The following is an 11,993-nucleotide window of genomic DNA, read 5'->3' on the forward strand; positions in this document are numbered from 1 at the left end:
TTGGTTTTTAGATTTCCAAGGACCTACTTACTTCTTATAATGAAAATCTGTCTGTACTAATCTCAAAAGAATGCTGAATTCAAAGTCTTTATCTTATTTGTTATCTAGTTTATGTAAGACCTTGAAAGGTAGCTTGGCTCCCAGTTGAGCTAAGGTTTGAAACCCCGGAGACTCTGAAGGGAAGGTAAGCACTTCATCTGTTCAGGGCACCAGGCCCCTGTCACTAGCTGCAGTCCTCCATAGATTTGAGACCATTTGTCACTTAAGGGCAACATCTCAAGCCTCTCCACTTGTAGAAGACTTGACCTGAGGTAAGTAGGCTCAAGACAGATTTCTATTTTAGTGAGGTACCTAAAGACCTGGAAGGCTTAGGCAATAAGAATTCCTTCCCAGACATTCCTCCAGGCAAAAGGTATTTAACCTCAGGCCCAACCAGAGAAGTAGGGTTTGATTTTATTTATCCACTTTCCATCATGACAGTGAATGCCTTAAAACCATGCACTTCCTCCTTTCATTGGAATCTGTCCTAGGGAGCAATGGAGAAGACCTTCGCCTATAGAGCCTGTAGAAAGCCTCTCTGCACTCCCACCCATGAAGGTCAACAAGCCCAAGCTGAAGCCAACCACCGACTAGCCAAGGACTATCACTGATGGACTGGCAGGAACTCCTCCCTCCCTCTCCCTGAGCTAGATCCAGCCCACTCTATTCTCAGCTCTTCTGCAGCTCCCGGTGGCTCCTGGGTGTCAAAGAGGTTGAGAACCAGACATCCCAAGCCTCATTGCAGGCCCCGGGACTTGGAGCTACCTCTGGGTTTTCAGCACCTCAGACTGTGCTTCCCCATACCTGGAGCCATGTCCCACAGCTTCACTACTAACCAACACTCACCATGAGACAGTGTGGGGTAAGCTGGTCAACTTCCCATGTCCCACCTACCTGAGTGGCTGTGCCTTGTGGCAGAGCAGACACAGGGCCCATAAACATACAAGTTTAATTTGCTAGATACGAAAACGTTCTTCCCCTCCATGTAATGAAATAAGATTTTATCTGAAAGAAATTTTAACACAGTACTCTCAATAAAACCCAACTGTAAAGTTTGGGTCGAGTTCAGACTGATGAAATAACTGAATAAATGCTAAAGATGTTCCTCATGATACATTAAAGTGAAGGAAAATGCTTTGAACAAAAATTCTTTACTTGCTGGTATGTTAACAGGCGTTTTTATCTTGTCCCACAACATTAACATGGCTTCTTGAGAAAACATGTACAGACCACAGACATCCACATGGCCTTCCATAGCAACATGGGTTACGCCCACCAATTATTGCAAAGGACCGTGGACATCATCTGGCTCATGGTGGTAGCAAAACTCACTGAAGGTCATAAGAATTTCTCTGGTCTGTGCCTTCACCTGATACCATGTGGATGTGGTTTTAGGATTTATGAGTTAGGTCATGTTCCAGTGACTATTTGAATGATGTAAATTGGACACTTTTCTTTTTTTTTAGTGTTTTGGGGCAGGCTACAAGAGGTGGGTCGATCTGGGAAGACAAGGGGAAAGGGTGATTAGTCATTAGGATGCATTATGTGAAAATTCCAAATAATCAAAAAATTATATATTTTAAACAAGCAGTATCTGCTGAAACAAAGGTAGGATGGATTCATGCCAGTGAAAAAATTGCTTGGATTGCCAGAAGCCTGAAGATAATAGAGGAGTCTAGTAGATTTAAATGAAAATAAAGCCATTATTTAGCTCCCTACCCATGGGGGTATCTCTATTTACACTATATACAAAAGTCTATATACAAAAGACAAGATAAAAAAAATCTAGTTTGAGATGTAAATGAATGGAATGGATAATAAAAAAGAAAAACTCAATGAATTCCTGAAGAAGCCTCTTCAAAAAATGTTCTCAGTCACCTGAATACATTTTGGCAACAGTAAAAGGCAATGTTTCAGAACATGGTGTTCCTGTGCTATACATCTTTCGGCTGTTTAATTCAATGCTAGTTTGGACATCAAATGTAGTTTAGATCAATGAGTGGAAGGCATAAATGGGAAGTTGTTACTTAATAACAAATCAATATAACAAGAACATTTTGTAATTACATGTATCATGCAAATTTTATTTTCAACAATGTTCTGTGACATTTATGGAGTACTTATTTCTGAATCTTCATGCAGAATGCCTAAGTTTTAAGGGAGAACATTCTTGCATTAGAAGAACTGAACATGTTATATCATTCTAATGAAATCCTGCCATTTATATCATAATATAATATAAGGCATATGAATGACAATAACCATCATTAGCAATGACTATTTTATTTTCTATAAAAATGTCTTCTTTTGATTGAATGTGGTAATTATCCACAATTTCCATTAAGAGAATAAGCGTTTATGATGTGAAATAAAGTAAAGAATTTTCAACCTAAAAATTGAATGAAGGAAAATGACTTTTAAATCACCCCAAACCATTGAAATTACTTTTCTGTGTCCACTTCACACAGAACATTGTAAGCTCATTATCACTGAGACATGTGCTCTGCTAATTGCAATATTAACATCTAGGAAATAGCCTTTTAAAATTGATGGTAGAATCTATTTGAAGACTTACTGAGAAAATTTTATTAAGAGATAATGTAAATGTAATGGTTTTATAGGAATGCAATTTCTAAGCAATAATTTGGACAATATTTAAGTTAAAGTTATAAAAGTTTGAGAATAAAATGGTTCTAATAAAAACTTACTTTGCATTTTTTAGATGATCAGGTATTTTATTTTACCTTCCTTGAGAAAAATAATTCACATTTTAAGAATTAATTTATATTTCCTCTAAATCAAATAATTATTAACAGTGTTCCTTAACCATCATACATATATATCATAAATTATTTTTCTAAGAGGCGGGAGAGATGGCTCAGCAGCTAAGAGCCTCTTCTCCCCTTTTCTCCTCCCCTTCCTCTTCTCTCCTCTCAACTCCTCACTCTGCCTACTTTTCATACTGCCCAATCACCTAGCTCTACTGCATATACAATGTAGCAGTAGCAGGAAATTATCCTGCTACAACATGGTGGCTCACAACCATCTGCAATGGGATCCGATACCTTCTTTGGTGTGTCTGATTAGAGACACAGTGTACTCATATACATAAAATATATAAACAAATTTTTTAAAATATATTTTCCTAAGAATACCATGACACTACATTTTATCACATAAGAATTCCTAAGGGAGCAACTCAACATTTACATTTTTAAGCAAATTATAAAATATTATTATACAATGTTTTCTACGTCACATTCTGAACAGTTGTTAAATTAGCAGTAAATTATCAAAACTCCTTACCTTTTTACTGTTTTCCAGATGATTTGTAGCAGAATGATCTCAGCTGCTTGTTTCCCCTTTGTATGCTATTTAGGGAAAACTCAAAGTTTATTCACATATTCCTTGACTGGTTTTCCCAGTATATATACTCATAATACATACATGTTTACAATGTTGATAACACAATAATATCCTAGTATTATCCCAAGTGCTTAAAAGTTGGCTAGTGCCTTAAGTGTAATTTTAAACTTATGAAATATAACTTAAATTAATATTTTAATTTTTTAAATGAAGAATGTCCTGAATGAAATTTATAAACTTTTGAATGAATCTAGGACTATTTCTATCTAGTATTATCAAAGAAATCAAAAATACTTTCTAGAAATACTTTCTATAGTATGTAAGCAAATATTAATAATCACCAAAACCAAGCAACCAACCAAAAGAATCATGTTAAATTATAAAATGATAAATCTATAGCACATAAACTAGAAATTCTGATAAGATCATCACCCAAAGAAACTGCCATATGGTGATATATCCTGCAAATATTTCACCATGTCTTACTCTGAGAACACATGAATCTGACATTACTGGGAAAAGAGTCTATGACTTTGAATAAATTAAAGATATCAAAATGACAAAATATTTCATCATTTAAGACCCTCTGGAATCCAAAAGTATGCTTTTGACAAACTAAAAATTATTCATTCTTCTAGTGAAGAGAGATATTATAAAAATTGTATAAATTTATGGAGCAACATGCTAAGGAATGCCTAGTGTGCAGTTTAAATCCCTCTAGAAGCCAGAGAGGGAAGGAAATGTCCCTTTCCTAGGAAATTTGCAGAAAGCATGACTCTGTAGACTCCTTGAGTTCGTGCTTTGGACATCTAAAGGCCAGAAAAAAAAAAGAACGCTTTTAGTTGCTGAAAACAACCCAGTTAATGGAAGTTTGTTGAAAAAGTCATAGTCTAATTGGCAGTTATTTTAACTGCCAATTAGAAAATTAGAAAAAACAATGAATATTAAATTCACACATAAAGGAGCTAGAATTTCAACTAGTGTCACTGAAGATACAGAAACTCTCCTGTGAGAGTAACTAACTGTGAGGAAAACCAGTTTAGAGAATGATATATATGTCTAGAAGGTAGGCTATCTGACATCCCATCTCTGAGATGTTAAGTTTAATATAAAATTCAATGTGGTCATTTACAGTGAAAATTGTATTATTTTGTGGAGGTAAAGAACATACAGAATTGAAAACAAAGTGCATGTACATTTTTAAGAAAATAGAAAATAAAACATGATATCATGATATTTGGAGGACATATATAATTAAAACAACATACTCTCTTTTCACAAATAAACAAAAAATATATGTGTATATTATAATATGTACATGAATATATACTTCATTAGACAAATTAATGAACATATATGAAGTATATTAAAATTGTATATATGTTAGATAATTTTTATAGAATGTGATCTTAGTAAGAAAAAAAATCACTGTATACAGAAAGAAATTCTGAATATACCAATGAAAACCATATTAAAAGAATAACAGAAGATGATCTTATTCTTTACCCCGTCTTTATATTTTTAGTATAAAAATATCATGTAGTCCTTCTATATTCAAAGCATCATTTAATTTATGGATTGAAAGACTAAATATCCATTTTCACTTAAAAGCTTTCATTATGAGCAGGTGAGATGGCCCAGCAACTACTATGCACTCAAGAGAGCTCAGATCTCAGCACCAAAACAGTAATTTGAGAATTCCATGAACACCTGACTTCAACTCCATCTCTGTGGAATCCAATACACTTGTGAGGCCTTTAAGAACACAGGAATGTTCAGTTAAATAAATAAGTGACAATACATTCATGCAGATATAGAGGCTTAAGTAAGTAAATAGTGAGAGTGAACTGTGGGGAAAAGTAAATTAAAAGGTTACTTGCATATATAAACATGCTAAAGAGAGTATTATGACAGAAGTACTAGTGAGATTTTTATGTATGTAAAGCTATGGAAAAATTGATTCTAAATTGGTGGCTGGAAGGTATATGGGGACAGGTGCCTATCACCAAAGTGAATAATGATAGAGATGGGCCAAATATTGGGCAATACAAATAAGCTCCATAGAAGAGTGACAGTACCAAGAAGACCTTCACAATGCATGACAAATATGTTTGTGTAGATCTGAAGACAAAGGAAAACAAACAAACAAAAGGTGGGTGAGTTGCAGGGTTAGACCTGACACTGTAGTTCAAAAGATATCATGATAACACTACACATTCAGTGGTGGTGTACATACCTTGGCAATAACCAACATCTCTGTAAATGGATTTAAGTCAACAGAAGACCATGTGTGGTAGTGAAAACCTAGAAAACTGCTAAGTGCTCAGTGAACTTGTGGCTATTGGAGAAGACACTAGAACCACTAAAACTGCATAATACCTAGTAATGTTCTATAAGCATTTGTACTTACATACAGAAATAAGTGCAGTCTTCACTTCTCATCGAGGAAGTTTCTGTTAACAACAGGCAGAGATCACTACTGAAAAATCGCAACTCATCCAAACAGTACCAAAGAGAATCAAAGAAAAGGAATAGTAAGGACAGGTTAGAAAATAGGTGAGCTCTAAGCATGAAAATGTTTGAGACTGAGAACAAAGACATCTGGATTTTGCCAGTTGCTAGTGATAAACACTGTGGCACATCTTTTTTTTTTTAAAAAAAAAAAAAACAGAATGGGGCAACAGATGAAGAACAGGCAGCTGTGAGATCATTATTGTGCCACTGAAGGTAAAGAAATAACTGTGGTAATGAAACCATAGGGTTGCCACTGTTGAGTCAAATGTCCTACTGTTTGAAAGAACTAATTAGTTGTAGTCATTAAAACAGAGAGAAAGGCATTGTTAATCTTTGGAGATAAGTCTATAGGTTTAAATTTCCCACTGGGCAAAATACCAACTTTTAATGATTTTTTAAAAAATGAACTTCTAATGAATCAAATATTTGCATCTTACAAAAGGATATGAGAATACATATCCTACAGGGTAATACTAAAATAACATATAGAAGAAAGAATATTCATTCTAATGTAATTCAACTTAGAAAACTAATAGATCCCAAAAGTTAAGAAATCTAAATTGAGTTTTATCATGCTCCTAAGCACTTGAACAGATGAGACACAAGGGTTAATATATGAGTTCTACATATTCAATGGAAGAATGAAACCTATGCACTGATCATTTATCTCTCGAGTAATTTAGCACCAAAGAAGCTCAGTATACTGAATACATTTTATTTCTGTAATGTTATAAAAGCTAAAATTTTTACGAAGGGAAATTCTACTTCTAAAAATAACAAACAGTTCAAGAAAAGTGCAGAGAATAGTGGGGCAAATCTAACTTTACCTAGGCGCATTCAGTGATGATTCACTTTTTAAAAACTCCATACTTAATCACATTTTCTATCTCTCCCCTCTCCTTCATCTTCTCTTTCTGTCCATTTCCCCAATTTTTATTCCTAAATTCTTTGCAAAGAAAACCATCAATAAATCTAGCTGTTCAGAATTCTCAACATGATCTATTAACTGATGAAAAATGCTAAATCTAAATCATGAAGATACACTTTAATAAGAAGATCATCTTCATAATTTCTTGATTTTGTAACTAATTTTTAAAATAAAGTTTTATACAAATAAATTGTGAATATAATTTATGTAGCTGGTCACAATCCCTGTTCCTAACATAGAAGTTATCACCTAAATTGAAAAGCTTTTATAAGGCAAAGAACACTGTCAATGGGATAAAATGACCACCTACAGATTGGAAAAAGATCTTTACCAAGCCTATATCATATAGAGGTCTAATATCCAAAATATACAAAGAACTCAAGAAGTTAAACTCCATAGAACCAAATAGCACTATTAAAAATGGGGTACAGAGCTAAATAGAATTCCCAACTGAGGAAACTGAAATGACTGAGAAATACCTAAAGAAATGTTCAACATCTTTTCTTTAGTCATCATGGAAATTCAAATCAAAATGACCCTGAGATTCGACCTCACACCAGTCAGAATGGCCAAAGTCAAAAACTCAGGTGACAGCAGATGCTGGTGAGAATGTGGAGAAAGAGGAACATTCCTCTACTGCCGATGGGACTGCAAGCTGGTCAAACCACTTTGAAAACCAATCTAGAAGACCCTCAGAAAATTAGAAATACTTCTACCTGAAGATCCAGCAATACAACTCTTGAGCTTATGTGGGACCTTGAAAAGATAACTTGGTTTCTGGTGTGGCACTGGCTAGAAATGGGCAGAGACCCTGAGAGGGATAGCATACATTTCGCCATGCTCCCAGACTCCAGGCTCCTGTCTAAGACATTCATTGATCAGGATCTTTCAGTCATATAGGGCAATGCCCCTACCAGCCCCTTGACAGGTAGTGGCTGTGACTACAGGCCTCCACCTCAAGAGATTTCCATATTATTGAGATTCCTGAAGGCTAGAGGGCATAGCCAATTAAGTATTCCTTCCCAGACCTTCATCCTTACAAACAGTATTTAACCAAAGACCCACCACAGGGGTGCGGCAGTGCAGCCACATCCACTTTCTGCCATGACAATAAACGATTTAGAACCATGGACTTCCTTGTGTTATTGGGGCACTGACATGGGGAACCATGGAGAAGGTCTTTGACTAATGAGCCACCCATGCCACTGCTTAATCTCCTGCGAGTCTTCTGTACATTCCTGCTGCAGAGGCTGCCAATTCAAGCAAACTAGCCAACTGAATGTTGTACCAAGAGTCTCAACCCACAGGGTACTATTGGGACTTCCCTCCCCCTCATTCCTCTCAGCTGCAGGTCAGCCCTATGCCCTCATACCTCAGTTCTTCTGCGGCTCTCAGCAGCATCTGTGGGCCCAAGAATGAAGACCCCCCCCCTCTCTCAAGAGCCCTGCCCCTGTAGGATTTCAGATCCAGATCACTCCATGCCCGGGTGGAGCCTGCAGCGTCTTCCTGGTGCTTCATGGAGTAAACTCAGTCAAATTCCTAGGCTTCTGCTCCCCGGAGCTGCGGGATCCACAACTCCAACCAACAGAACCCATGCCTGCCCACACTTGAACTAACAACCCTGCAGGCATATACTCTAAAGATGCTCCAACAAGTAAGAAGGACACATGCTTCCCTACTTATTTATAATAGCCAGAAGCTGGAAACAACTGGGATGTCCATTAACAGAAGAATGGATACAGAAAATGTGGTTCATTAGCATAATGGAGTACTACCAGCTATTAACAAAGAATGACTTCATGAAATTTAAAGGGAAGTGGATGGAACTAAAAAATATCATCCCAAGTGAGACAACCCAGACACAAAATACACACATGCTGTGTATTCACTAATAAGTATATATTTGGCAAGAAGCTCAGAATACCCATGATACAACTTCCAGATCATATGAAGCTCAAGAAGAATGAAGATCAAGGAGTGGATGCTTCAGTTCTACTTAGAAGTGGGAACACAATAATCTCAGGAGTTAGAGGGAGGCAAGGACCAGGAAGGAAGAGAGGAGGTGAAGGGAAAAAGGGGTCAAGATAAGGTATTGGAAAGGACAGGAAAGAAGTACAGAGAGTCAGGAAATTCAATAAAAATATGTAGCAGTGGGAAATGAAAAACTGGGGGTAGCCACTAGAAAGTTCTAGATGCCAGGGAATCAAGTGGCTCCCAGGACCCACCAATGATAACTTTAGCTTAAATATGCAACAAACTGAGATAAAACCTGAAAAGTCCATCTCCAGTAGATAAGGATTTCCCCCAGTTGAAAGATGGGGCCACCCAAACATCTCAAAATTTTTAACCCAGACATGTTTCTGTCCAAAGGAAAGACAGGGACTAAAAAATGGAACAGAGACTGAAGTGTCCAGAGACAGAGACATCTGAAATGTCCAGAGACAGCCCCATGTAGTGATCCATCTCATATGCAGACTCCAAACCTCAACACTATTGTTGATGCCAAGAAGAGTGTGCTGACAACAGCCTTGTATGGACGTTCCCTGAGAGGTTCTTCTAGCACCTGAATAATACAGATGTGGATGATCACAGCCAACAATCAGACTGAGCCAGGGAATTCTAATGGAAGAGCTAGGGTAAGGACTGAAAGAGCTGAAGGGTATTGCAATCCCATAGGAAGAACAATATCAACTAAAGGGACCACCCAGAGCTCCTAGGGACTAAACTACTAAAGTGGGATCGACAGCTCCAGGTACATATGTAGTAGAGGATATCCTGATCTGAGAACAATGGGAGGGGAGGCCCTTGGTCTTGTGGGGGTTTGATGCCCCAGAGTAGGGGAAGGCTAGAGTGTTGAGGTAGAAGTGGGTGAGTGACACGCCCTCATAGAGACAAAGGGCAGGGGAGGGGGGAAGGGATGGGGGTTTGTGGAGGGTAACCAGGAAGGGAGATATCATTTGATATGTAAATGAATAAAATGATTAATAAAAAATAAAAGTAAATTAAAAAATAAAAAATAAAAAAATGGATATAAGCACCACATAATCCTTGGATAGAGATACTAAAAACTATATAACCACAAAAATTTGATATATAGTAAGGGGTAGGGAATGAGAAGTATCTCCCAAGGAATGGGAAATAACACATAAATGTATGGAGATATGGAGTAGGGGAGATTGGAAGAGAGAGATTAATTGGAAGGAAGGAGATTACAAAGAGGGATTACAGGAAAGAATAACAAACACTAACAGGAATATGAGGTTTATAGAAAACCTACTCCTATAGAAGTTCCTTAAAATATATACATGTATAAAAGAAATATGGAATTACCAAGTAATTGGCTTGCATATCCAGCGTGAGTCCATTTAAGAAATCTAAATTTTCCTTTGTGAGAAGATATCAACAGAGTATAGCTTCTTGTCTAAGGACCAGCAGGAGATGCCCAATAGAAATGAACTCAGTGATAATTGCAGAATTTTGTCTAATATTGATTTTGGGTGGAAATTTTGGTCTTATTTATTATATGATGATACATTATGGTTTCTGATTTTATGTTTATATGGGTTTCATTTTGTATGTATATATGTGTCCATGTGTGTGTAGCCATATGTCCATGTGTGTATGTGTGTGTGTGTGTGTGTGTGTGTATGTGTGTGTATGTGCACTTTGTTTTGCTCTGTTAGGCTGTGTTATGTTTGCATTTTTAATTTTTTTCTAAAGAGAGAGAAAGAAATGTTTATGTAGTTGGAGTTTAGTGTGATAGAAGATGGGAAAATAATCTTGGTGGAGTAGAAAGAAAAATTATGATCAGAATACATTGTATGAAAAATCAATAAACACATGTAGTACAAATTTAAAAGTAGAATATGATCATATGATTTGGAATGTTGCCTTTTAAAATTATATATACATTTATTCATATTAGGTGTATATTAAAATTGACAATAGTATATTTCTTCATTTTTTTCACACATATCTTCCTTGTTGATTCTGCTGGAAGTTTCCTGGAAAGCTGTGGATCTTCAGAATTCATTGGAAACTTGAAGAAGTGTATTCTAACATAAAGGAAGGAATACTTCAACAACAGGATAGATGAACTTACCAGTGAAAGTAAGAGTTTTGGGAGAAGAAAATATTTCATATCTAGAAGATCTAAACACTTATTAAAGTCTATGATAGTCTATAAATTTCCTTAAATTTACCAGATTGATTCATAGTAATTCTCTGCTCTGTAGTCTTAGTATATTTATATTTCCACTAGGTTTGAGCTTTCCACTATGTTATAGATAAATTAAAGATGTTGATCACTTCAGTCTTCTTAAATGAAACATTTTATATCCTATGACCTTGCTGAAATATAATATAATATGTAATTTGTGTCCTTTCGATTATCTGAAGGCATCAGTTCACAGAGAATAATGTTATGCAAACGTTATGTGGCAAATTAATATATGCTACATTTCAGCACATTGTCCCTTTTCATTGTATTTAGATAATTAAGTAACAAGACAGAGCAGACTGTGAATCATGTGTCACTTATTTACTCATCGTAGGTTATTATAGTTCTGAGGCTGAATGAAAAAAAGCGAGAAGTGAATGAAGTGTGAAGGAGCCAGAGCATGCCTCAGTTGGCATGTCTAAATGCATTATAGAATGTGAATCAGAACACCACATTAACATATGTAGAATAGTTTAAAATAAGAAGCCAGTTTATGTCAGCAAATGATAACTTCGAGTCTTGTGATTTGAGCAGTGTTAATTAAAATTGCAGAATTCTTGATGAAAATACAGTTGGGTTTTATTAAGCTTTTCTATCACTTGTTACTTTTGGCTCTGACATTCAATTTGTTAACATCGATGTAGACACAGTGCATCACATTACCAAATAAATCTTACAAGTGGAATTCACACTGTAGCCATCTTTATGTCACTCAGATACTTAAGGGCTTTTTAAAAAACTCTTTATTCTCATAGAATTTCACACATGCTAAAACATAACTCAAATATGTTCATACAAATATTTCTCTCCAGTTCCTTAGACATCTCATTTTATCCACTCTAAAATGTATGTCCTCTCTCTTTTTAAAAATAATGTGTGTGAGTCTGCATATGTGTCTCTCTCTCTTTGTCTTAATCTGTATGTGTG

This window comes from Grammomys surdaster, unplaced genomic scaffold (assembly GCF_004785775.1).
Source record: "Grammomys surdaster isolate TR1022 unplaced genomic scaffold, NIH_TR_1.0 126679, whole genome shotgun sequence".
Taxonomy (NCBI): Eukaryota; Metazoa; Chordata; class Mammalia; order Rodentia; family Muridae; genus Grammomys; species Grammomys surdaster.